The 24504-nt window shown below is 40.6% G+C and overlaps 2 pseudogenes; both read right to left on the bottom strand.

The window, feature by feature from the left end:
- Positions 1–6931: 6931 nt before the first annotated feature.
- LOC120609722 (calreticulin-like) lies at positions 6932–12642 on the bottom strand (annotated as a pseudogene).
- LOC120609882 (uncharacterized) lies at positions 7055–7173 on the bottom strand (annotated as a pseudogene).
- Positions 12643–24504: the final 11862 nt, after the last annotated feature.

Below are 24504 nucleotides of genomic sequence, written 5' to 3' on the forward strand. Positions count from 1 at the left end.
TTTTTTTTTTTTTTTGAATTTTTATGGGTGTGTTTGAGCCAAACTGATGGCATATGCTGTGGAGTAAGATCTCAAATGCTGCATTCTTCATTCTCTTGCTCATTATTATTTATAGTTAAATTTTTTGTTTAAGAAATAAGAAATACTAAGTTAGTGGAATAGAATTATAGCCCATAGTGGCTTTAAAACACAAGAAAATGCCAGCAAACATTATTGAGTAGTGTTTGAATAATGTAACATTGAGATCTCCTAGCAAGGTTAACAGCACTAAGGAATTACTTGTCTTTCAAAACTTGTTATTTTTTGGAACACCACTCATAGGATTTATGTAAAGTAACTATGTATATAAACCTATTAATATTTATTTTATTTGCAATAATAACTCAACATTAGCAGCAAAAGGGCATCAAACACACACTGATAACACAATGACAGTTATGAGTAAGACTGACTCATGTCAACCGTCAGCTTCAACTCTGCATGTCAGCGTATCTTGCTCTTGATTTTGACTTGACATCAGTGGATTCCTTTCAACCAGTAAGGTCTTTTTATTGATAAGCTTTAATTCTCACAGGAGAATTATGATACTTTTTTTGGTTGTTGTCGTTTTCTCAATGGAGTTTTCTTGGGAGTTAAGATTTAGAGAAATATTTAAATTTCTTGAGATATAACAAGAAGGAATTTCTGAATGAATACACTGGCCTCAAGGCAGGCACAGATATAAACTAGAGGATTTCAGGAAGGTAAATATAATGGATATCTGTACAACTCACAGTAGACTTCCTACAGGAACTGCCATTTGAGCTGGGCTGTGAAGGGTGCCCAGGATTTAGATACTGGAGGTGGGGATAAGTGTATGGGGGAAGGCATGCCAGGTAGAAGGCACAGCTTGAACAGGGAAAGACTGAGAAGCCAAAATTTGGGGATACACCAAAAAATTAGACTCACCTTGAGCAGAAAGTTTGTGAGAGGGAGTGGTTCCAATAAGATTGGAAGAATAGAGTGGGACTTATTCTCTTGGACCAGGGTGTGTCTCATATATCATTTACATTGCTCTGTCTTATAAAGTAGGTTCTCTAGGGTTATTTGTTTTCATGTTATGATGAGGAAATAGGTTCACAAGTTAAAGGATTTGCTTAAGGTTACCCAGGTAATAAATAGGATAAGTCGGGGAACAAGAACCCCACAGAGCACATGGTCTAATGTCTTGCCCACCACAAGAACACATTGGAAGTTTGTAGAATGAAGGAGTCAAGGTGGCTTTCTTAAATGTCTGTTGAGTTGAATCGATGTGTAGAAATTAGAGGGAAATTAGATTTTGGTTCGATATCAGCAAATACTTTCAGGAAAAACAGGCTTTCATAACAAGTTATTTTAACAAACCACTTTTTGAGATATCTATTTGTCTATCTGTCTGTCTGTCTGTCTATTATCTACCTGTCTATCTTACTGATGTTGTGAATTCGTAACTGATTGTGGTTCCCTCTTCCTTTTGGCCACAAGGAAGCTTAATGTCAAATTTATGGCTCTATGGAATGGATGGTCTGCCTTTCTGCATGCTAATCTTACCCCTTGCTTAATTTTTTTCTGCCCCTTTGTCCTTTTGTGTTAGATATATTCATTCAAGCCACTTCAAATTTGGATATAATTAACTAATTAATTGGTAACAGACTGAGAAATTCTAACAGTCAAATGTGCAAAACAGGATAATGTGCTGCCTGTGAGGTTGTGAGTTCACTGCCATCAGTAGTGTGTAAGAAGAGACTGGATGACCATTTGGCTCAAATATCCCTTCAGTTCCAAGATGTTTTATTGTAAGAGTTGGAAATAGGTCCTCTTTTCACTGATCCTACAACCATCCTTGCATAAAGTTGCACCCTTGTTTCCATAATAAAATCCTCCTCCTCTCACAGGCCTGAGGTCCTCTGGTTACAGAGGCTAATGAGGCTCTAGGGGTTGGGATACAGGCTGCCTGGCACTGGGGCAACAGTACAGATGATATTAAGAGCATGTGACTAGCAGTGGATTGATTGAGTAAGCAGATGTTAAGGTTTTGCTGATAATGATTCATTACTATTTGGGAAAAATCTAATAGGGATGCTTTCACTCTAAGAATTAATTAGTTTATGCTTCATCAGTCATATTAAGCAGAGTGTAAATGGCCCTTCTGAGTACAGAGCTCTCCAGTTAAGGGAATTAGCATTTCTTCCACCCACCAAGACATGAGAACAGGGAGCTTCCTTCCATGGAAGAGCAGGCAGAGGGGAAAGGGAGGAACAAGGAGACAGAGAGGCATGCATACCTGATGTTTGCCTTCCCAGCACCCACCCCCTTCCTCTTCTGCTTATAATTTGGAGATGTTCCCTTCTGCCACTCTCAATCCATGCTAGGGTAGGACTCCTCTCCAGCTCAAGCTGGGAGGGAGAGCATGTAATCAAAGCTGGGTCAATCAGTCTACTATATTACCTGAGCCATAGTGATTGGTTCAGGGATGTACATGTGTGACTCAATCAGATTCCACGAGACTCGAGACATTTGCTGGGTATCTAGGGAAAGCCATTCTCTCACTTTTCCTAAAGAGATGTGAGGTAGAGCTGCAGCAGCTATTTGTGACTCTAGCCTGCAAGCCACTGAGTCATTCCAGCTCACTGTGCCACATAGAGCAGAGACCACTGTTTCCACTGAAACCTGTCCAAATTACAGATTTGCCAGCAAATATGACTGTTGTTGTTTGAAGCCACTAACTTTGGAGCTATTTGTTATACAGCAATTGATAACTAGAACAGTTCATTTGCCATATTTTTGACTCTAGACTAATCTTTCCTCATTGCAAACATGATCATCTTGGTCCTCTGCTTAAGAAATTCTCAAAAGCCTGCAGGTTAAAGACCAAACATCTTTGTGTGGTATTCAAGGCCTTTCTGGTTCTACCTTTGAGATTTCATTTTCCTATCCTTACTCTCAGGAATCCTATCCTCTGTGACATAGAATTGCTTGTAATTCTCTAAACAGCTCATATTCTCTCAGGGCTCTGAGTCTGTGTGTGCTCTTTCCTATGCCTGGAATGCCTGTCCTCTTTCTATCAGATGACACCTCTGTGGAGAAGTCCCTCTCCTCTTTTTTTTCTTTTTTTGAAATCCTATTAGTCAAATGTTAACCCTTGTATATTAATCATCATATTCTTTCCTTGTACCATTTTTGTACATATTTTTTGTTTTACTATATGGAAAATTTCCATATTGACTCTATTTTCCAAACCTTCTTGTGGAAAATTTTGTTTTCGTAATCTAATTTCAAACTTCCAACAACTCTTTCTTGTTCTGTTTTTCACTAGATCTTATACTTATTTTATGCTTTTTGCTTCATAGATGAACTATCATATTGAATCTCTCTGCTCTTCTGTATGCTGAATTATTATAGCTTCCTTGTAGGTTTGTTTTTCTATATTTCTTAGTTTCTTGCTTTCATGTTGGTAGCTTGCCTCAAATGTCTGGTGTTCTGAGTTGTCCATTCATGTTTATAAAAGCATGGCTTGAAAACCCTGAGGACATAGGGCTTGGAGGGTGAATAAGAAGCTGTTATTACCTGGGAGAGCATCAGTGGCATAAAGTGGAGGCTGAAACATCCCCATGAGCTGCCTTTGGTCTTCCCAGATAGTTCCTGTCAACTGAGAATGCACTCTTTTTTTTCACTGGGTGATGATTAATGCTTTGCTGTAAGGAGTGGTGGGAGGGGTGATGAACATTATAAAGATTTCAGATTAACCCTGTCTATTCTTTTCCTGATCTGCCATCTTGCCCTCCATCTTCCTTGGCAACTTTGCATCTCGAACATCTCCGGTTGGACATGGCAGAATAGCTTCTGTTGGCTGTACCCTCATTCTTATGTGTTCCAGATTGCCTCTTCTTTCATTCTACTTATCAATTTTCAGCCAGTTTCTGTATTCTAGAAATACATGAAATTGCTTTTCTATTGATATCCCACTCCTGTTCTCTTTGTTGTATTGGGTTTGTGCCTTTTAAATTCCCTCACTGACATTTTATAGGTATCTCGCCAGGCAGAGGCGAGAGATGCCTGGCCTACATCAAGAACTGAAAGTTCAAACTATGCCTTCCTGCTCTGGAAAAGACTTTAGAGACCACTGAGTAAATCTGAAATGGGGAAATCAAAGTTAATGCCTGGCTAAGGATGGATGGCTCAATAGTGATAGAGGATAAGTACATCAGTTTAGAGCATAGACTCTAAGACCAGATGGTCTGAGTTTGAACCTGGGCTCCATCACTCACTAGCCATGGGACCTTGAGAAAGATATTTAACTTCACAGAGCCGCTATTTAGTCATCTATAAAATGGGGATAAAAATAATAATTTTATAGGGGTGTAAGAATTAAGTGAGTTAATATATGTGAAGTGCTTGGGATAGGGCCCATCACAAAGAGTTGTTTATTAGTGGAGAAACTTAGACTGGAACTCAGATCTCAGCCAGTCTTAAGTCTTCCATCAATCCTTTTTATGAACTTCTTCCAGGTGAAGTTTCTAAACAAATGAAAATACAACTATTGCTCAGTGAAGTACAAAGTCTTCATCCTGGTAGCATAAACCCTCCCCAGTGTGAGTCCTCCACCACCCTCACCTAGCCTTTCTTCCTATTGCCTCAGACTCCTCTTCCTCTTGCTCTGTCTAAGCCATGCCCTTCTAGGCTAGTCCCCCTTGTCCTGCTTCACCATGGCTGATTGGAATAGCTCCTGGACACAGTCTCTGGGGCCCACCATTGATAAATACGTTATAGCAAATGGCACCCTCAAGTACCTGGAGAATTCCTCTTGTCTCTTCTGCTGCTGCCTTTGCTGAGCTTTAAATCTCTTTAACAAAATAGACTTTTCTCCTGTTTGTGTCTTGGCTCCCATCAAAATTGTGACTCCCTGGTAGGCAATATTTGTGGCTTAGTCATCTTTGTTTCTTCCAGAAGGCTGGGGAAGTAGTTCACACCTGCTAAGCAACAGGAGCAACCTGGAGATGGGTAGACCTGGTTGAGATCTGAACTCTACCAGTTAATAGCTATGTGTTCTTGGGTAATTAAATTAACTTTTCTGGACCACCACTTCCTTGTATGCATTTTGAGACTCAAGATGCCAAGCCCTGTACAAACCTAAGGAACTGTGAGAGGATTATTCCATTGAGGATATGCTGATAATGAGACAAGCTGAAAGCAATGTGATGACAAGGATTCCCAGTGAGAAGAATGGGTTATAAGAGCTGAAACCTCAAAGATCTATTAGAGAGGACTTGGCAGAGGCAGGTTGTGATGGCCAGGGGAATTGGCCAGTTAGATTCTGTGCCTGTAGGCACATATAGGAGGTGATAGGCAGGTGACTGAGATGACAGGAATTTTGAGTGTAGCTGATTAGGAGTCATGAGAGATGACTAGGATGGAAGAGTTGGGAGGAAAGCAAGTTTAAGGACCAGGTGAGGAATTAAATTTGGGAAATACAAAGTTTGAGGTAAGATTCTCATACAGATGCCCCATTAGGCAGTTGAAAATATAAAACAGCTGCATGAAAGCAAATTTTGAATGTCTTCTGTGTTGAGCTGATTGTTGGTATGCTAGGAGAGGATGAGATACCTGAGAGAATGTGAAGACAGATCAGACATCTAAGGACAGAATGTTTGGGAAGAGAGACATCTTTTCAAGTTTTAGGCTACAAGTGTAGCCCATGGAAAGGGAAGACTGTTCTGAGATATAGCAGGGGACCAGGAGAATACTGTGTCTAGAAGCCTGGGAGGTGAGAATTTCGAGTGAATGTTGATTATTGATTGGGTATTTGATGATATTAAGAAATATGTGAATCTTTTTAGATGTGATAATGGCATTGTGTTTGTTTGGTTGGTTGTTTTAAAGCCCTAACCTTTTACAGATACATACCAAAGGATTTACAGGTGAAATTATATAATGTTTGGTATTTGTTTTGTAATAAACTGGTGGGCTGTCTAAAGGTGACATACTTTAGATTCAAAGATACAAGTAGGTTGGAAGTAAAGCATGGAAAAGATACACCATGCAAACAGTAAAAAAGAGAACTAGAGTGGCTGTACTATTATTAAAAGGATAGACTTTAAGACAGAAACTTGTTATTAGAAACAAAGAATAACATTTTATAATGAAAAAAGGTCAGTCCATCAGGGAGATGTAACAATTATAAAAATCTAACAACAGAACCTCAATACATGAAGCAAAAAACTGACAGAATCGAAGGGAGAAATTAGACAATTAAATAATAATATTTGAAAACTTCAATGTCTCATTTTCAATAATGGATAGAATAATGCAGAAGATCAACAAGAAAATAAAGGCTTGAACAACACTGTAAACCAACTAGGCCTAACAGATATCTATAGAGCACTTCATCCAACAAAAACAAAACACATAGTCTTCTAGAGCGCATATAGAACATTCTCTAGTTCAGACTATATTTTAGACCATAAAAATTCTTAGTAAACTTAGTATAGAGAATATAAAAACAATAGAGAAAGTCAATGAAACTAAAAATGATTCTTGGAAAAGATTGACAAAACTGATAAAACTTTAATTAGATTGACCAAAAAATAGAGAAGAATTAAGTGACTAAAATCAGGAAGGATATAAGAGAATACTATGAACAACTGTATGCCATCAAATTAGATAACCTAGATGAAATGGACAAATTCTTAGAAAGACATAAACTGCGAGAACTGACTCAAGAGAAATAGAAAATCTGAATAGACCTATAACAAAAAGAAATTGAATTTCTTCCTTCCTTCCTTCCTTCCTTCCTTCCTTCCTTCCTTCCTTCCTTCCTTCCTTCCTTCAATATTCCTTCCTTCCTTCCTTCTTCCCCTTCTTCCTTCCTTCCCTTCCTTCCTTCCTTTCTTTCTTTCTTTCTTTCTTTCTTTCTTTCTTTCTTTCTTTCTTTCTTTCTTTCTTTCTTTCTTTTTTTTTAGGCAAGGCAACCCTTGGTTGACCTCACAGATTGCAAGGACCTTGCTTATAATACCTTATTTTTGAATTTCATTTTTTACACCTACAGCACCTGGTCTTCCTAGGTGGTCTCCCATCCAAGTACTAACCAGGCCCAACCCTGCTTAGCTTCCGAGATCAGACAGGATTGGGCTTGTTCAGGGGAGCATGGCCATAGACTAAGAGATTGAATTTCTAGTTAAATTCCCACAGAGAGAATACTAGGACCAAATAGCATCTCTGGTGAATTATACAAAATATTTTTTGAAGAGAAATGATATTTAGTTATCTCTTGGTATAGTCTCATAAAGCATTCATAGTGTTTTCACAAGTGCAGAGGGCGAGGATTGTTCTCAGCCAACATTTACTAGTGATTCTGACACACGCAAAAAAACTCCAGATCATCATGCTTTATACTTACTTTCAATTTCTGCACTGAAAAAGAAAAGGCAGGTGAAAACAATGACAGGTTTCAATGACAGTGATTTCATCTTTACCTTTAAATTGATCTCTGCTCTTGGGGGCAGAAGGGAAAAAGAAAGACTGGAAAATATCAAAGCATGACAGTGAAATGGTGACCAAGACATTCTCAGTCTGGCTCTATCAAGGGCTCTAGGATTCTGGAGACATGTCCTCAAGGCACAAGTTTGTAAACAGTGACACAACAGTTAAGACACATTAAAAAACAAAAACAAACAAACAAAAATCCTCACAATTCCATTCTTAAAATCAAGCACAAAAACCAAAAGTGAAATACAAGGTCACACATGTGTGCGTCTGCTCTAAGGGGCTTTTTGGAGGCGATTACACAATATGGTACATGCTCCAGAATCACGTGACATCTGCGCCACACAGGACTCCAGCTTTGCGGACTGCCAGGGCCGGGTGCACCCTCCTCTCCCAGTGCAGCCTCATTCTGCAAGGCTATGGTGGGGCGGTGGCGGGAGTGGGGTGGCTCTTGGGGATAGGGGAGTAGGATACAACCTCCCTTGATAGATGGCAGGAGTCATGGGAGCAGAGTCTGTGTGCTTTTGAGGCTCTGTCTCTGGACTGTTCCACACTCAGGCATTGCTGGACAGTGGGTTTGAGTTATGCTCTATACACTGTTTAAGTGCTCACTTTATTTTTATGTGCAAACTGTCACCATCTAAAGCTTTCAGGAGGATGTGTACAGATGCAAATGCCCTGAAGAGAGAGGAGGGTCATGGGGAGTTAGGGCCCCTCCCTCTTGAGTGTGGTGGGAGGTCAGGCCAGGCAGAAGATAAAAAACATTGTTCTTTGAGTAGCTGTCACTCAACCACTGCCTATCTCCGGGGCTGATAGCTATGCACTTTGGATAAACATCCAGTTTTGCGACTCCCAGTCTACTGTAGCTTCATGTCGTGAGGTTGGTGTACTGCACCAAGTCATCTATTCTGCAGCTCACCAGCTGCCTGAACTAGTCCACAGTCATCCTGGATATGTGGTTTGTGTGGCCCTTCCCAGAGACAGAGTCATTCTCTTCCATCTCGAAATCCCAGTAATTAATGTGTCGGTCGTGTCTCCCAGAGTAGATGTAGGACCTGCCACCATTATTATGCACTGTCAGCACTAGACTGGATTTGATGTGACTATTGATGATCTTCAGGAGTTTGCTGTGGTTGTTTTTGTCCAGGTAATTTTGTACCCAGACAGGGAGATGCTGAAAAGTCAGCCCTTCTGCCACAAGCAGCCTAGCTGCTGGTCTAGAACATCGTAACCCATCATAAACGCGTTGATGACACAGTTCACCTTGACGTCAAATATTTTAGAGGTTTTGTCTCCAGAAGCAGAAAGCAAATGGGTGCTATCAGAACTCCAACTAATAGCATAAATGCCTCTGTTGTGAGCCTTGCTCTTCCCAGGGTACACATTCTCTCCTGTCTTTCCATCATAGATGTATATCTGGCCAAAGGCTCTGGCCATGAAAATCTGTTTCCTTTGAAAGAGAACTGCACACAGTTCAGAGAGGCTGTGGTTGCCAGTTGTAAACTTGAACTTGAAAGACGATCTCTCAAAGAACACAGCACTTATCATGGCTGCCTGCCATTTCTGAATATTTAAAGAAAAGTTAATAGTAATACAAATTCTTCCAAATAGCAGAAAGGAGGGAACACTTCTCAACACATTCTATGAAGCCAGATACCATATTACCAAAATACCAATATCAGAAAAAGACAACACAAGAAAACTACAGATCAATATCCTTCATGAATATACATGCAAACATCTTCAATAAGATATTAGTATATCTAATCCAGCAACATATAAAAGGCTTACACACCATGATCAAGTAGGATTTATCCTAGGAATATAAGATTAGTTTAACATCTGAAAATGAATCGATGTAATATATCATATCGATAGAATGAAAGACAAAAACCATGTGATCATCTCAGTAGACACAGAAAAATCACTTGACAAAATCCAACACTCTTTCATATTAAAATCACTCAACAAACTATGAATAGAAGATGTAGTGGGTTGAATGGTGCTCTCCGCCTCTTGCCATATGTCCATATCCCAGAATTTATGAATGTGATCTTATTTGGAAAAAATATCTTTGCAGATGTAATTAAGAGATGAGATCATCCTAGATTACCTAAGTGGGTCCTATATCCAATGACAAGTACCCTTCTAAGAGACAGAAAAGACACAGAGACACAGGGGAAAAGGCCATGTGAGGATGGAGGCAGAAATTGAAGTGATGTGTCCATAAGACAAGGAACTCCTGGAGTCATCAAAAGCTGAAAGAAGCAATAAAAGATTCTCCTCTAGAGCCTTTGGAGCAAACATAGCACTGTGACACTTTTATTTCAGACTTCTGGCCTCCAGACTTGTGAGAGAATACACTTCTGTTGTTTAAAGCCACCAAGTTTGTGGCAATTTGTTAGGGCAACTATATGCAGAAAAGAACTCTCTCAACCTAATAAAATGCATTCATGAAAAACTCACAGCTAACATCATACGTAATGGTGAAAGACTGAATGCTTTTCCTCTAAGATCAGGAGCAAGACAAAGATATCTGCTCTCATTATCTGTATTCTAGCTAGGACAGTTAGGTAAGGAAAAGAAATAAAGGCAAATGCAATTTGTAAAAGAGAAAGTAAAACTATCGATTTGCAGATCACATGATTTCATATGTAGAAAATTTTAAAGAATTAAAAAACTATTGGAATTAATAAACTGGTTTAGCAAGATTACAGGATACATGCTCAGAAATTGATAGAATTTTTATATACTTGCAATGAACAATCTGAAAATGAAATTAAGAAAACAATTCCATTTATAATAGTATCAAAATGAACAAAATATTTAGGAATAAATTTAACCAAAGAAGTGTAAGACTTGTAACTAAAACTACAAAATATTATTGAAAGAAATTAAGAAGATCTGAATAAAAGGACCTATATCCTAAGTTCATTGATTAGAAGACTTAAAATTGTAAAGATGGCAGTATTTCCCAAAATGACTCAAAAATTCAACACAATCCCTATCACAATTCCAGTTGGCTTCCCCCACAGATATTGACAGACATCTTAAAATTTATATGGAAATGCAAGGAACCTAGAATAGCCAAAAAAGTCTTGAAAAAGAACAAAGTGGAGGGCTCACATTTCCTGATTTCAAAATGTACTACAAACTTACAGTAATCAAGACTGTGTGGTACTAGCATAAGAACAGACATATAGATCAATGGAATAGACTTGAGACTTCAGAAATAAACCCACACATTTACAGTCAATTGATTTTTGACAAAGGTGCCAAGACAATTCAATGAGAAAAAGCATAGTCTTTTTAACAAATGGTTCTGGGACAACTGGATAGCCACATGTAAAAGAATGAAGTTGAACCTGAGATCATTAACAAAAATGTATATATATTTTTTAAGAGACAAACTTGATTTAATAGAAATTTTGTTTATAGGTCTTACATTCTCAGTGTGAGCTGAGCTGGAACCCACTTCCTCGCCCAGAAGTGGCCCAGTCCTGGAGGCAGAAGAGAAAGGGAGGGTGTAAGGGTTAGGGTGGGGAGGGGGTCAGAGCTTGGGCCTAGGAGCCCCATTCTTCTTCAGTGCTGGGGATGCTGGGGGCACCACCCTCTCCCCTTTGGGATCCAGGAAGGACAGTAGATGGAATCTTCAGCCTGGGGCTTCTCTTCCACACTCCCCATTTCCCCAGATTAGAGGGGAACTAAGAGACCTGGGGAGAGAAGGGGAAAGAAAAAGACAAAGATGTCAAGAAAGATGAGGGCCAGGGGTGAGGGCTGAAGGAGAATCAGTTAAAACACCAGTTGAAAAAAAAAAAAAGAGGGTGGAACAAAACCAAAACCCTGCCTCGAATCTGACCCCGCCTGGAAAAAAAGGAAAGTTCTTCAGTTTCATAGAGATGTTATTTAGCTCGGCCAGTTCTTTGGCCGAGGCCAACCCTGGAAGCAGTGGTGTGGAAGCTCAGGCCTCAGGCCAACCCTGGAAGCAGTGGTGTGGCCCCTATAGCTCATCCTTGGCCTGGACAACAACAGCATTTTCCTCCTCCTCCTTTGGCCTCTGCTCCTCATCCTGCTTTTCTTTCATTTGCTTTTCCACCATTTTTGTGGCACCCTATGTCTTGTTGACAAACTCCTTGGCATAGGCCTTGTTGGTGGTCATGAGGAAGTTGTTGAAGATGGTGCTGGACTTGGCCTGCTAGAGATCTAGGCCCAGCACAGGGAGGTGGTCATAGGCATAGATGTTGCTATCAAGGGAATACTTAAGATTGTCCAACTGCCCTTGTAATCTGGGTTGCCGATCTGCCAGGGCTTCCATTCGCCCTTGTATTCAGGTTCTTAGATCACTGGTGGTTCCCACTCTCCATCCATCTCTTCAACCCAGTCCTTGGGCTTCTTAGCATCAGCGTCAGGGTTGTGCTTGGACTTGTTCCCATCCTTAGGTTTGGAGTCTGTGGTGTCATCAATGTTGGCCTGCTTGTCCCAGTCTTTGGGCTTTGAAACATCAGGAACCTTTATCTTCTTGGGTGGCAGGAAGTCCCAATCATTCTCCAGGGAGCCTGATTCCACCTGACTGCTGTCAATCTTCACCTCATAGGTGTTATCAGTCACACAATCAATGTGTCAGGTGTGTGAATTCATCATCCTTGCAATGGATGTCCTTATTGATCAGCACGTTCTTGCCCTTGTGCTTGAAGATGACATGACTCTTCTTGGTGCTGGGGCCATAGATGTCAGGGCCAGACATGATGCTGTATTCAGTGTCTCCTTTCATATCTGTCTGGTGTCTGGTCCAAAACATCTGGAAATAGCTTTATGTAGCCACCCCCATGGTCGATGTTCTGCTCATGTTTCAAGGTCAACTGCACCACCAACGTCTGGTCCTTGTTGCTGAAGTGCTCGAATCTGGCTGACAGGGCATAGAAAGTGGGCATCCTGGCTTGTCTGCAGCCCTTTATCTTTGTCCAACTCATTGTAGAACTTGCTGGCACTGAGAACATATTTTCCAAAATTCGACTTGTGTTTGGATTCAGTCCAGCAGTTGATCAGCCCGTCTCTGTCCAGAAACTGTTCCTTGAAGTAGAAGACGGGTTCCTTGACAGCCAGGCTGAGAAGGCCGAGCAGCAGTAGCTCAGGTAAGAGCATGGTGGGCTGAGGGGGCAGTGGCCCCTTAAGCGGGTCTTCCAAAAGCAACTCTGCAGCAGGGACCTCATTTACAAAATTAAGAGCTAAAACTATAAAACTCTTAGAAGAAAACAGAATTCAATATTCTGACCATAGGTTAGGCAATGGTTATTTAGAAATGATACCAAAGCATAAAAAAACAAAAGAAAACACCCCAGATATATTGTTCTTAATCAAAATTAAGAATTTTCTGCTTCTGAAGACATTGCTAAGTAAATGAAAAGACAACAGAATAAGAGAAAATATTTACAAATCATATGCCTGAGATAGGACTTGTATCCAGAATATGGAAAGAACTCCTATAACTCAAAAATAAAATGATAAATAACCCAGTTAAAAATGGGCCAAGGATATGAATAGACATTTTCCAAAGAAGTTATACAAATGTCCAATAAGCATATGAAAAGGTGTTCGACATCATTCGTCCTTAGGGAAATACAAATCAAAAACACAAGATATACTTTACACGCACTAGGATGATTATAAAAAAAGAGATAATAACAAGTGTCTGCAAAGATGTGGAAAAAGTGGAATCTTCCTACATTCCTGGTGGAATGGTGCAGGTGCTTTGGATAACAGTTTTACAGTTCCTCAACAATGTTTCACGTGAAGTTTCCATGTGACCCAGAAATTCCACTCCTAGATATGTATCCAAGAGAGATAAAAACATATGTCCTCATGAAACTATTCATAGTAGGAGAATTATTCATAATAGCCAAAAGGTGGAAATAAGCTAAATGTCCATCAACTAACTGATGATGGATAAACAAAAAGTGGTATATTCATACAATGGAAAGTTAGTCAGCAATTAAAAGGAATGAAGTATTGATACATACTACAACATGGATGAATCTTGAAAACATTATGCTAAGTGAAAGAAGTCAGTCATAAAATATCACACACTATATAATGTCATTTATATTAATTTCCAGATAGACAAATCCATAGAGACAACAAGTGGATAAGTGGTTGCCAAGGGCTGGGAGGAAGAGAGAATTGGAAATGACTGATAATGGGTGCGGTGTTTCTTTTTTGGGGAGTGATGACAGTGTTCTAGAGTTAGATAGTGGTGATGGTTATATAACTCTGTGAATACCCTAAAAACCACCGATTGTACACTTTAAAAGGTTAAATATTAAAGTATGTCAATAAAGCTGTTAAACATTTTAAATTATTTAAAACCGAATAAAATTAAAAATTTACTCAGTCACACTAACCACATTGGAGGGTGTTCTCTTTTATGGGGCTACCTGGGAGTAGCTATGCTCTTATGGAGATAACCATGTTTTTACAAGCTAGAGCACCCAGGGGCCAAAGTACTGCAAATTATGTCCTTTCAAATCATTTTAAATTATGTCACTGTGATCCTAATATGCTTTTATAATTCTACCATAGCTTTTGCATGTGAATTAAACCCATTGCAGTCTAACAGAGTTGTATGCTGTTCTTTATGACTTGAGACTAGAGGCTTCAACCTATACAGGTGACAGGCTGGTGATCAAAAGGGAAACATTTCATTTAGGGCAGCATTTGTCTGGAGAGCCAGTCCCCACAGAAAGAGACCCCTACCATTGCACTACCACAGTGCTATTGTGAGGTCAATAGCTACTATTAATTAATACTCTTTTTGGGACATCTATGTGCTAGGCATGACATTTTCTAACAGTGTGCATTTGCTGTCTCTGTTGATCTCCTTGGCAATTTATTTACAATTGAGGAAATGGAGATTTAGAGTAGAGGTTAGAAAATTTCTCAAGGCCATATAAACGGTAAGTAGCAGAACTAGGATTCAAAAGCAGATCTGTCAGACCTCAAAGACTATGCACTTGCATTGTCCAGGTAACAGAAGTGCTCAAAAAACATGAAATGATGATGCTCTTATAATTTACTCAAAAGGCCAATTGGGTTTGATATTCATCCTGGGGAGGAGCCAACATCGCAGTTCTTAAAGAGGCGGGATATGTTCTGGGGCTCGGTTCCTGCGAGTCTCAGCATATTCTTTCTGTAGATTGCTTCTGGGAACTAGGAGCCATGGGCTTGAAGCTGCTCCTGACACTCTAGCTCTTATTTGCCATAGGGGTCATTTGTAAAATATAGCAGAATGTTCTGTGCCTTGACACATTGGCTCTGAGAAGCAAATGAAATCATTTTCATAAAGCGTCTTGCAAAACTGGTCACCCTCTCATTTTGTTTCCATGTTTGATGGGGTTCTCAGTAATTGGTACCATTTACTGAACACTCCTGTGTGCTCCTTTCCAAGGAGTTTTGCTCTAAAGGGAAGGAGAGAAATGAAGTAGTAACTGGAGGGAAAAGTGGGATTGGGAGAAGCTGGGGTTTTTTCTTTAATAAGTGAATGAATGAATGAATGAATGAATGAACGAATAAATAAATTATAAGACTATGTTCATATGCTGAATAGAATGACCCAGTAGAGAAAAGGAATGTGATGACATGAGAGAGAGAAGAAAGATGGTTGAAACCGCGTCCTTGAGTAGGCAAGAGGGGGACTGGATCTAAAGCACAAGCAGAAGGACTGGTTGTAATTAGATATTTTGCTGAAATCCAGATATTCCATACTTACAGGATCTTCCAGGCTCTACCCCAAGGAGGGAAGTAATGGGTTTTGGGGAAGAGCCTTGAGCTTAGCCAGAGGGTGACTGGATATCTAGCACCCTGTACTTCCCATGGAGAGGCCCAGGACAGGCTGGATAATTTCTCTGAGACCCAGTGTTGGCCTCACGGGTAGGAGAAAGGGTGCTGATAAATGGGCTGCTTTTGTAAAATGCAGATGATCCTGACTACTCCACAGAGTTGCAGAAAGTATTAAACAAGATAATGTAAGCAGAATACTTGGCTTGGAAAATAAAAGTGATTTCAAGTCCATCATTGAGAGATAACCATGTTTACCATTTTGATGTATTTTTGTACCAGTCTTATTCCCATTTATATAAATACATACTTAAAAATGCTATCATTGTTAACATACTGTTCTATAACATGCTTTTAGCACTTAAATATATTAAGGACAATTTTCCATGTCATTAAATATTTTTCATAACATCATTTTTAAAAAAAGTATGCAGATCATTCCAGGAGGTAGACTTACCATACTCTATTTAACCAGTTCCTGATTGTAGACAGCATGTAAGTTGTTCCTTACTATTTTCTATTACAAACAGCACTGTCACGAATATCCTTGTGGCTGTATTTTCACATACATTCATGATTATTTCCCCAGGGCAGGTTCCTGGCAATGGAATTTCAGCTGAGCTGTGGAAAAGCTCTTTAACCTTCCTGCAGATAGAGGAAGAAGAGGATTTGGGGCGATAGCACAAACAGGCAGAATGAACAGTGGTACCCAAGTTGCTGATAAATGGGCTGTTGTTATCCTGGAAGCAGGGCTCTGGGGACCAGAGATAAGTCTTTAGAGATGGCCCGTCCCTTTTAATAAATTAATTGCTGCTCTGCTTGAAGACATGAGGGCGAGCTTATCAAATATGAGGAAGCTGTGAAGTTGAGAGGGATATGTTGAATGATGGAATGATGATGCAAGGGAGACCCTGAGTGGTAGGAAAAAATGGGCTGAAACAAACAGGAGAAACTGAATAGGGAAAATTATACTGTCTTGAGAATGGTAACATTGCAAAAATCTAGACCATCCATGTAGAGGCTAGAGGAGAGTTGGATGAAAATGACGTCATGCCAAAGGACACAGGGGTTCGTGCAATGTCGTTGCCCCCGGACTCCAAACTCATGCAAAACAACTGAGTAATCTCAGTCTGTATCAGTTTGAGTACAGTGTCCAGACCGTGTGTCAGTGGAATGTTGATAAGCTGGAGCTCAGCCAAAAAAAGGGTGGTCAGCCTGGTGAATGATCTAGACCATGGCTAGTCAATAGAAATATAATGTAAGCCCTATCTATCTATCTATCTATCTATCTATCTATCTATCTATCTATCTAAAATTAAAAATTTTCTAGTAGCAAATAATATATTTTAGATAACCCAGTATATCTAAAACATTATCATTTCAGCATGTAATCAATATAAACATTTTATTAATGAGATATTACATTCCTTTTCCCCCTAAAGAGTAAGTCTCTGAAATCCAATGTGTAATTTATTCTTCCAGCACATCTCAATTCAGACACTAAATTTTCAATGGTTAAAATGAAATATAGTTCTATGGAAACAGTAAGTTGTGTTCAGTGAAAAATATTTTATACTGCTTTCATTTTTAATTTAAATTTCAAATAATGAAAATTAAAAGCAAAAAACATTTAATTCCTCAGTTGCACTAGCAACACTGTGAGTGCTCAATAGCCATGTATGTCCAGTGGCTACTGGTATTGGACAGCCCAGGTCTATGCCCTGTGGTTACTACTCAAAGTGTGGTTCATTGACCAGCGGCATTCACACCCTCAGGAGCTGGTTAGAGCTATAGGGTCTCAGGCCCCACCCAGCCGTCCTGAGTCAAAATTTGCATTTCAGCAAATTCTTTAGATGATTGCTCTGTGCACTGCAGTTAGAGAAGCAGCGGCCTAGATGTCAGGCCATGATTTGAGGAATGTCTGCAGAAACATTTTGCATGGAAAAGGGAAGCCTCCTGGAAGCTGTGATAACAGTCCTCACGTATTTAAAGGCCTGCGTGTGGAAGGTGGGAAAGATGTAGTCCCAGGTAGGAGAGCAGGGACCACAGGCAGCGGTAGGACTGGGGGTGGGAGAAAGGGAGCTGAACTTTCTTAAGCTTCCATAGTTACCTATCTCACTTAATCCTTATAAAAAAAGACCTGGACTCGGAGTTAAATAAGATAATCCTAGTTCAAATCTCATCTACACTAATCACTGTGTATCCTGCAGGAAAAATTACTTAACTGCTCAGAGCCTCAGTTTACTGTCTGTAAAATAAGAAAAATACTAACGCATCTCTCAGGGCGGATGTAAAGATCTGTAGGCGAGGACTGTATTGGCTGCATTCACCATGCCATCTCTGGGCTTGATACACATCTGGCGCAGATTCAGCCTGCAATAATGATTTCTTTGTAAACCAGGCAATGCTCTGCCTTGTGAAGGATGGCTTTTGCTGCTGTTAGCAGGCTTGTGATCTGAGGTGACAGGTTGTGTTTTTCAGTATACACAAACGAACCCATACCCTCTTTCTTTCATCCCATTGAAAGCCTGTTTTTTTATTTACAGCCTCGATTGATCTGAATCAATCTCTCCTCAAACCTTTCCAACAGGGGAGTGAAAACTGAAAAACAGGGAGGAGAGGTCTGTGCTCTTGTACCTTCCCTTGACCAGTGGGTAATGCTGGGTCTCTGGCCACTACTGCGGCAAAATACCACCAAAGCCTGGTACCAGGTCACTCCAAAGAGGGTGAGGGGTAACTTGGCGTTTTCTCTGCAAAGGCTCCCCAAGCACATCTGTGCTTCTGTCAAGTAAACAGAGTACCTACTGCTCTCAGGCAGGCACTAACATCAGTCGAGTGAGGGCTCTTTGGGGACTGGGGAAAGGAGGTTAGCATTTGAAAATGAACCACTGTACGTGGATTTATAGCACTGCTTTTTTGATGGAGAGGGGGAAATATTTTTCTCTGGGAGATTAGAATTTACTAGTGGATTCAAGTGTAACTTTGGAGAGTGGCGGAGGTATTAGATGTGGCAGTATCACAGTATTGTTTTATTGGCAATTAGATTTCAAACTGGCACAAATGTATGAAAATAAGTCTCAATTATGGGCCTGTGAAGTTTTTCCACCATCTGTCAACAGTTTGCTCCTTATGCCACAACATGTGTACCTTTGGAGGGAAAATGATTTAATAACCCAAGTAAAGAGGTACAGCTCACCAAATTATGTTGGAGTTTATAGCCAATGCCTGCATTTTGATTTCTGATGCAGAGAAAGCAAATTTAAAGCTTTCCACCACCCACCCACACACACACACACACACACACACACACACACACATTCAGAGTGCCTAGCTCACTACTGTCGAGATGGAAGATACCTTGAAAAAGAGTCAGCCCAATTTTATAGTTGTGAAAAATCAAGTCCCAGAGAGGGCCAGGGACTTGTCCAAGTGACAGTGTGACATGAGAAAGAGCTAGAATTATAATCAATGGAAAATTTAGGATTAGAAGCAATAGTGTGCTGGTAAATGTGTAGCAATTGGTTCTCCAGGGAAATTAAAGGCCTGATGTGTAGTGCTTGCTAGTCCTATGGTGTAAATGCTCCCACAGTGATGGCTTTCACACTCCCAACATGTTGTCACTTAATGTGGAATCTGAAAGAAATGTGTACAATCATCTCTCACGAGCCAGTAGGAGCCAGCTCAGTGTACAATTGGTAAGGGCTATGAGGTAGCTGCATGGCTGTGTGTGTTTTGCCTGTCCTGTATCTGTTTCCCTTTCTGGTAAGAGCACCTTGATTTTTCCTGAGAGTATCCATCCCTACCTTCTCTTTGGCACATGTATTTTGGGTTAGGATGACCCCTTCACTAACTCCAAGTGTACTATGTGACCCAGACTTGGGCCAGTCAGTGTATCCCATTTCTCTGGACATTGGTTGGTTCAAGGATGAGATTGAAGCCCAAATTAGCTGTGGGAATCAGGCCAGGACTTTGTTTGAACTGGTGGTCTTAGAGCTTTAAGGAGCAGGTTGGATCAGCTGGTGGCCAATTTGCTACCATAAGAGAATAACTATCTGAGAATGGAGACAAATGTAGAGGAAAAACACAGCTGAGAGACAGAAAGATTGAGCACTGGTAATATTGTTTGCTCCTGGATCTACCCCTGCTTCAAGCTTAACTCCCAGACTTTCTTTATATGAGAATCAATAAATTCCCATGTTTCTTTATCAAGTGCGTCACTTCTGAGAGAGAGTGACGAGTTTGTCTTTGGGAGTTGTATGAGAAAATCTCTAGGGCCTTTGAGACCTACTGTTCATTTCGAGTATGAACGGACCTTGTTTATCTTGGCCATGAATTCTTTCACAGAACTTGGCACTGTGCCTGATATGCAGGAGATGCTTAAGAAATACTAATTGAACACCTTGTATCAGGCAAGTTTTACTATATTATGATTCAGTAACAAACAACTTCCAAGCTCAAAGGCTTATAACAACAAAGATTTATTTGTCAGTCATATCTTTTGTCACGTATGCTTGTTGCAGTTCTGCTCCATGTATCTTTATGCTAGGATTCAGGCTGGTAGAATAGCCCCCATCTGGGACACGATAATCTCATGGCAGAGGAAAAAATATCACAGGCGGAAACTTGTGATGGCTCTCAAAGTTTCTGTTTAGATAAGGCACTTGTCACTTCTCATGTTTTGTTGGTCAATGCAAACCCCATGGTAGGGAGATATATTCCATCCACAGTAAGGTATTGCATGCCACAGACATGGGTAGAGATTCTCTTGTAAGTTGGAGAATGAGTAATGGAGAACAATAGTAAGGAAAACCTATATTCAGAGAATGTGGGAACAGAATTAGACATTTTCCTGTGAAAATGAACATTTGAATATCCACTGACTCAGCAATGATACTTCTAGGTGTAGACCCCAGAGAGGCTCTCGCATGTGGGCACCACATGTATGCAGATGTGTACAGAAATATTTATAGCAGCATACTTAGTACAGTACAAAACCCCAGCAACTCAAACAGTTTAAATATCTGTAGACAGGTGGATGATATATAAATTAGGACACATTTACACAAAGGAATAATATGCAGCAATAAAATGAATAAATTTCAGCTATTTGGAACAAATAAATGCATCTTAAAAATAATATTAAGTGAAATAAGTAAGTCTACAGAAGACAACAGAGTATGATTCCTATCTTATAATTCATTCATATGTGAAAACACTGCAAAAGCATAAAGGAATGATATACCCAAAATTCAAGATGTGGCTACTTTGGGTGGAGGAAAATAAGGGGATGAGATAGGTAGATACAAGTTACTGGTGATGTTCTACCTTTAAAGTTGGGTGATGAGTTGAGGGGTGGTCATTTTAACATTACATATTTTTAACATAAATCTGTTACATTTATTTTTTATATTCTTTAACAAATATGTTCAAAATATAATTAGAAAGAATGCAAAAATAACAACTTGGAAAGGAAAGAATTTTAAAACAGACAAAAATGATAATGGAAAAGAGCTGTCTTAGAAAAGCAGGATTCCTAAAAACAAAGTTTGAAAGTACATTTCAGGGCAGAGTTCAGGGGCCTGGATTAAAAGGTGGGGATGTTGAGTGTTCCTGCTCCTCAGGACAGGCCATCTGCAGGGGGCAGCTCAGATCATCGGGCCTTCCCACACCTGGGGAGGATCTGTGTCCTCACTGGCCTCAATATCATGCTCATTAGGCCACTTCAGGGGCTAAGATACCTGGAGGGACCCTGGAGATGGGCATGGATATTCCGCATCTACAAAGAGAAGGCCACTACCACTGTGGATGACTACATTGGCTATTGGGTTTGTCTAACAAATGTCCTGATTTAACTGTCTCACTGAGAGTTTGGTCCTCTCTGGATGTATGGAGAAGACCCCCATTTGGCCTTGTCAAGTTGTAGGAGGCCAACTCCACCCAGATGGTCAGTGGAGTTGGCCTCCTCTCTTGATGCCCCCATGCAAAGCTGACAACCCCCAACGAAGCTGAATTCTGCTGGAAGATCCCCTGATCTGTTTTTATGGAGATTCTGGATCTCTATAAAAATAATCTGAGGTGTCCCCCAGGTGTCTCACCACCTCCCTGAGCAGAGCAATATACTTTTCTGAGGGAAGCCTGCCTTGCTGTGGTGATCCAGTGACCCCAATGGTGTCCAAATCTATTTTCTAAGAGGGAGGGAGGGAAGAGGGAGAAGGGGACTGTGGGGAGCCTGGAGATGAGTCAGAGCAGAAACCAGAACACTAGTGAGACCTACCCAACCTCTCACAGAGGGGAAGCTTGCCCGCACCAGCACTCCCTGAACTTCCTTGCTCACTTATGGCGCATGTACAACATCTACCCTATGCTAGGGGCATGTTTGGAGATTGCTACACATGCTGGCTCATTTAGCTTATTTTAGTTTGGTTGCTTTTGGTTGTAAGTAACAGAAGCACCCTGTAAAACGGAATTTTTATCTAGTGCATAAACAAGAATAGGTTTAGCTTTATGTAAAACACAGTCCAGGATTTTAAAAAATGCTACAGAGCCCTTTTTTCTATCCTTGACTTCTTGGCTCTGCTTCCACATGTTGGCTTTATTCTTGGGGGTAGAGGGCTTCTTGCTGCTTCCAGGTCCCAAGGTTCTCCCAGAAGCTCCTGGTGTTCCGTTAAAGTCCATCAGGAAAGAAAGAGAGCTTCTTTTGTCTCTGATCCCATTATAAGCCCTGAGATTCATTCTGTGGTGGTTGCCTTGACCACATGCCCTTTCGTATGCCAATCACAATGGCTAGGGGATGGGATGCACTGATTGGGGTAGCTAGGTCACATGATCTCTTTGGGGTGAGAAATGGAGTCACCTTCCCCAGAACTTTGTGGGCCTTTCAATGGAAACAAAGGGCCCTGAGGAAGAAGGAAGGGGAATTGGATGCTGAGAGGGTAATCTGCAAATGTTACTGCTTGTCTATTGATGATTTAAGGAATGTTAATCTTTTGCTGTGTTTATGGATGGGAGATTTAAAACTTCCTATTTTATCTTCTTCATTTTCTAAGGCTTTTTACTTTTATCAAGTCTGAGTTATTCTGAGAGATTTAGATGATGCTTTATTGGAACTCACCACCCCTACCTGCCAGAGTTTATATTTGCTTTAAAAATGGAGTCCCCTGAGCTATTACATACAGTGGAAGGAGCATGAGATTTAACATCGAGACAGGCCTGAGCTCCAGGCCCTGCCCTGCTCTTTCTCAGCTGTGTGTCCTTGAACAAATCGCTTTGCTTCTCTGAGTCTCATTTGTTTTTTTTTTTTTAATTTGCAATTGGGTGTAGGTTGTTTTCTTTATTTTTCACCTACTTCCTTATGTTGTGTTTATTTCTAAACGTCTTCTTTTCTAGGAGAATCTAAACTCCTTAGGAAAAGGGGCTGTGCTTCCTCCATGGTTACATGTAGGAACATAATCAGATAACAGTGAAAGTTCGTACAGACAGCAGAATCCAGCCAATGGACCATTTTAGTTCATTCAAAATAGAATATATTTTGAAAATCTTGATTATGGTTCTTTAATAAAACTTTAAAATATGGATAATAGTTAAGATTAAAATAGTCAAGGTTTATTGAGTTCTTAGCGTGTGCCAGGTACCAGGTGATCATATTCCAGGTGTGATCTCATCAGACCCCACAATGCCCTGGTGAGGAAGGTACGATCCCCGTCTTAAAGAAGCCAGGAAACTGAGATCACTCAGCCAGGACATGGTGCGGCTGGAACTCAAACCAACTCAGTGCTCTGAATCTGTACACTCTAATATCTTCCCTACAATTATCGAGCACTGTCTTAACAGTGTCTCAGGCCTAGGACGAAGCCAGATACTGGTCTCGTACCCTCCTTCTCTCTTATTGTTTAGAGCCTGATTTTAACAAAGTAGTGAAGTCAGAAAGCCATTAATTAGTGTTAGTTGCCTTCTCTTCCTCCCTCCATTTTAAGAATCCCCCAAATAAGACAATGATTGACTAGTTCTCACTCTGGTGTTAAACTCTGACACCCCTTGCTCTCCTGACAAGAGTGGCAGGTTGGCGAGGCCTTGAAGGACCACTGGTTTGGTGGTATGGAATATGAAGGAGGCACAGAGACCGAAGGCAGAGGATTCCAAGCCTGCAGGATGACAATGGGAAAAGAGCTCTGGATGTGGACCCAGACGCATCTGCTTCTTGATAACTATGTGACTTGGTGCAAGTTGACCGCTTTCTTGTCACAAAACTGGGGACTGGCTACCACGGCCAGGCCAGAATATTGATAGACCTAATTGATGGGGGCCCACTCTAGACTGTACAGCCTCGGGCATGTATAGGATGATGTCTTTGTCATTATTTGCACTAAAAAAATAATAAGAGAAGAAAACAAGCAGGAAGAGAGCATTGCTTCATCCCTCAAGCTGACTTCTGATGGCAAAAGCATCCGTGCACCGTTGGTACTTCAGGGGAAAAGGATCAGAAGGAGGTTGACCAAATGGGCCTCAGATGGTTTCTGGGTCATATAGATTTCAGGGCATTCAGTTTCAGTTTTTAAAAATTTAGAATCCACATTTTTCAGGGACGTACTTTGGTAGCATAAAATCAATAATAGTAACAATATTAATATATATGCACTCTTACTATGGGCCAGGTATTGTGTATCTGGATGGATTATCTGATTTAATCCATAGAACAATTCTATGAAATAGACATTATTGTCTCTCCAAGTTTAGAGATGGAGAAAGTCCTGAGGGTTTAAGTAGCTTAAGTTCCCTAAGGTTTTGGAGCAGGGAATGGGAATTTGTGCTAGAGAAGCTGTAGAATTTAAAAAAGCCGACTCAGTACCTAGGTCCCACCTCAGATAAATTAAATCAGAAACTGGGGTAGGGATCCAGGGTCAGTGTTGGTAGACAGTGCCTGAGCGATTCTGATGTGTGGCCAGGCTTGAGAATGGCTAACCTCGGTGTCTGCCTGGTGGATTAGCAGATGATGTTGAGGCAGTAGGGGCATGGGAGTGTAAATGTGTTTGTGGTGGCGATGGCAGGGAGATGGCTGCAGCTGTTTCGCTCCTGCACATGTAGTGGCGAGGCCCCACTGGAGGCCCCTGGGCATTGGTAGCAACCTGATTTTTCTTCAAGAGGAAGAAGAGAGCTTCTCTCTGTGTGTGCATGTGT

The sequence above is a fragment of the Pteropus medius genome, unplaced genomic scaffold (genome assembly GCF_902729225.1).
Source record: "Pteropus medius unplaced genomic scaffold, Ma_sr-lr_union100, whole genome shotgun sequence".
Classification (NCBI taxonomy): domain Eukaryota; kingdom Metazoa; phylum Chordata; class Mammalia; order Chiroptera; family Pteropodidae; genus Pteropus; species Pteropus medius.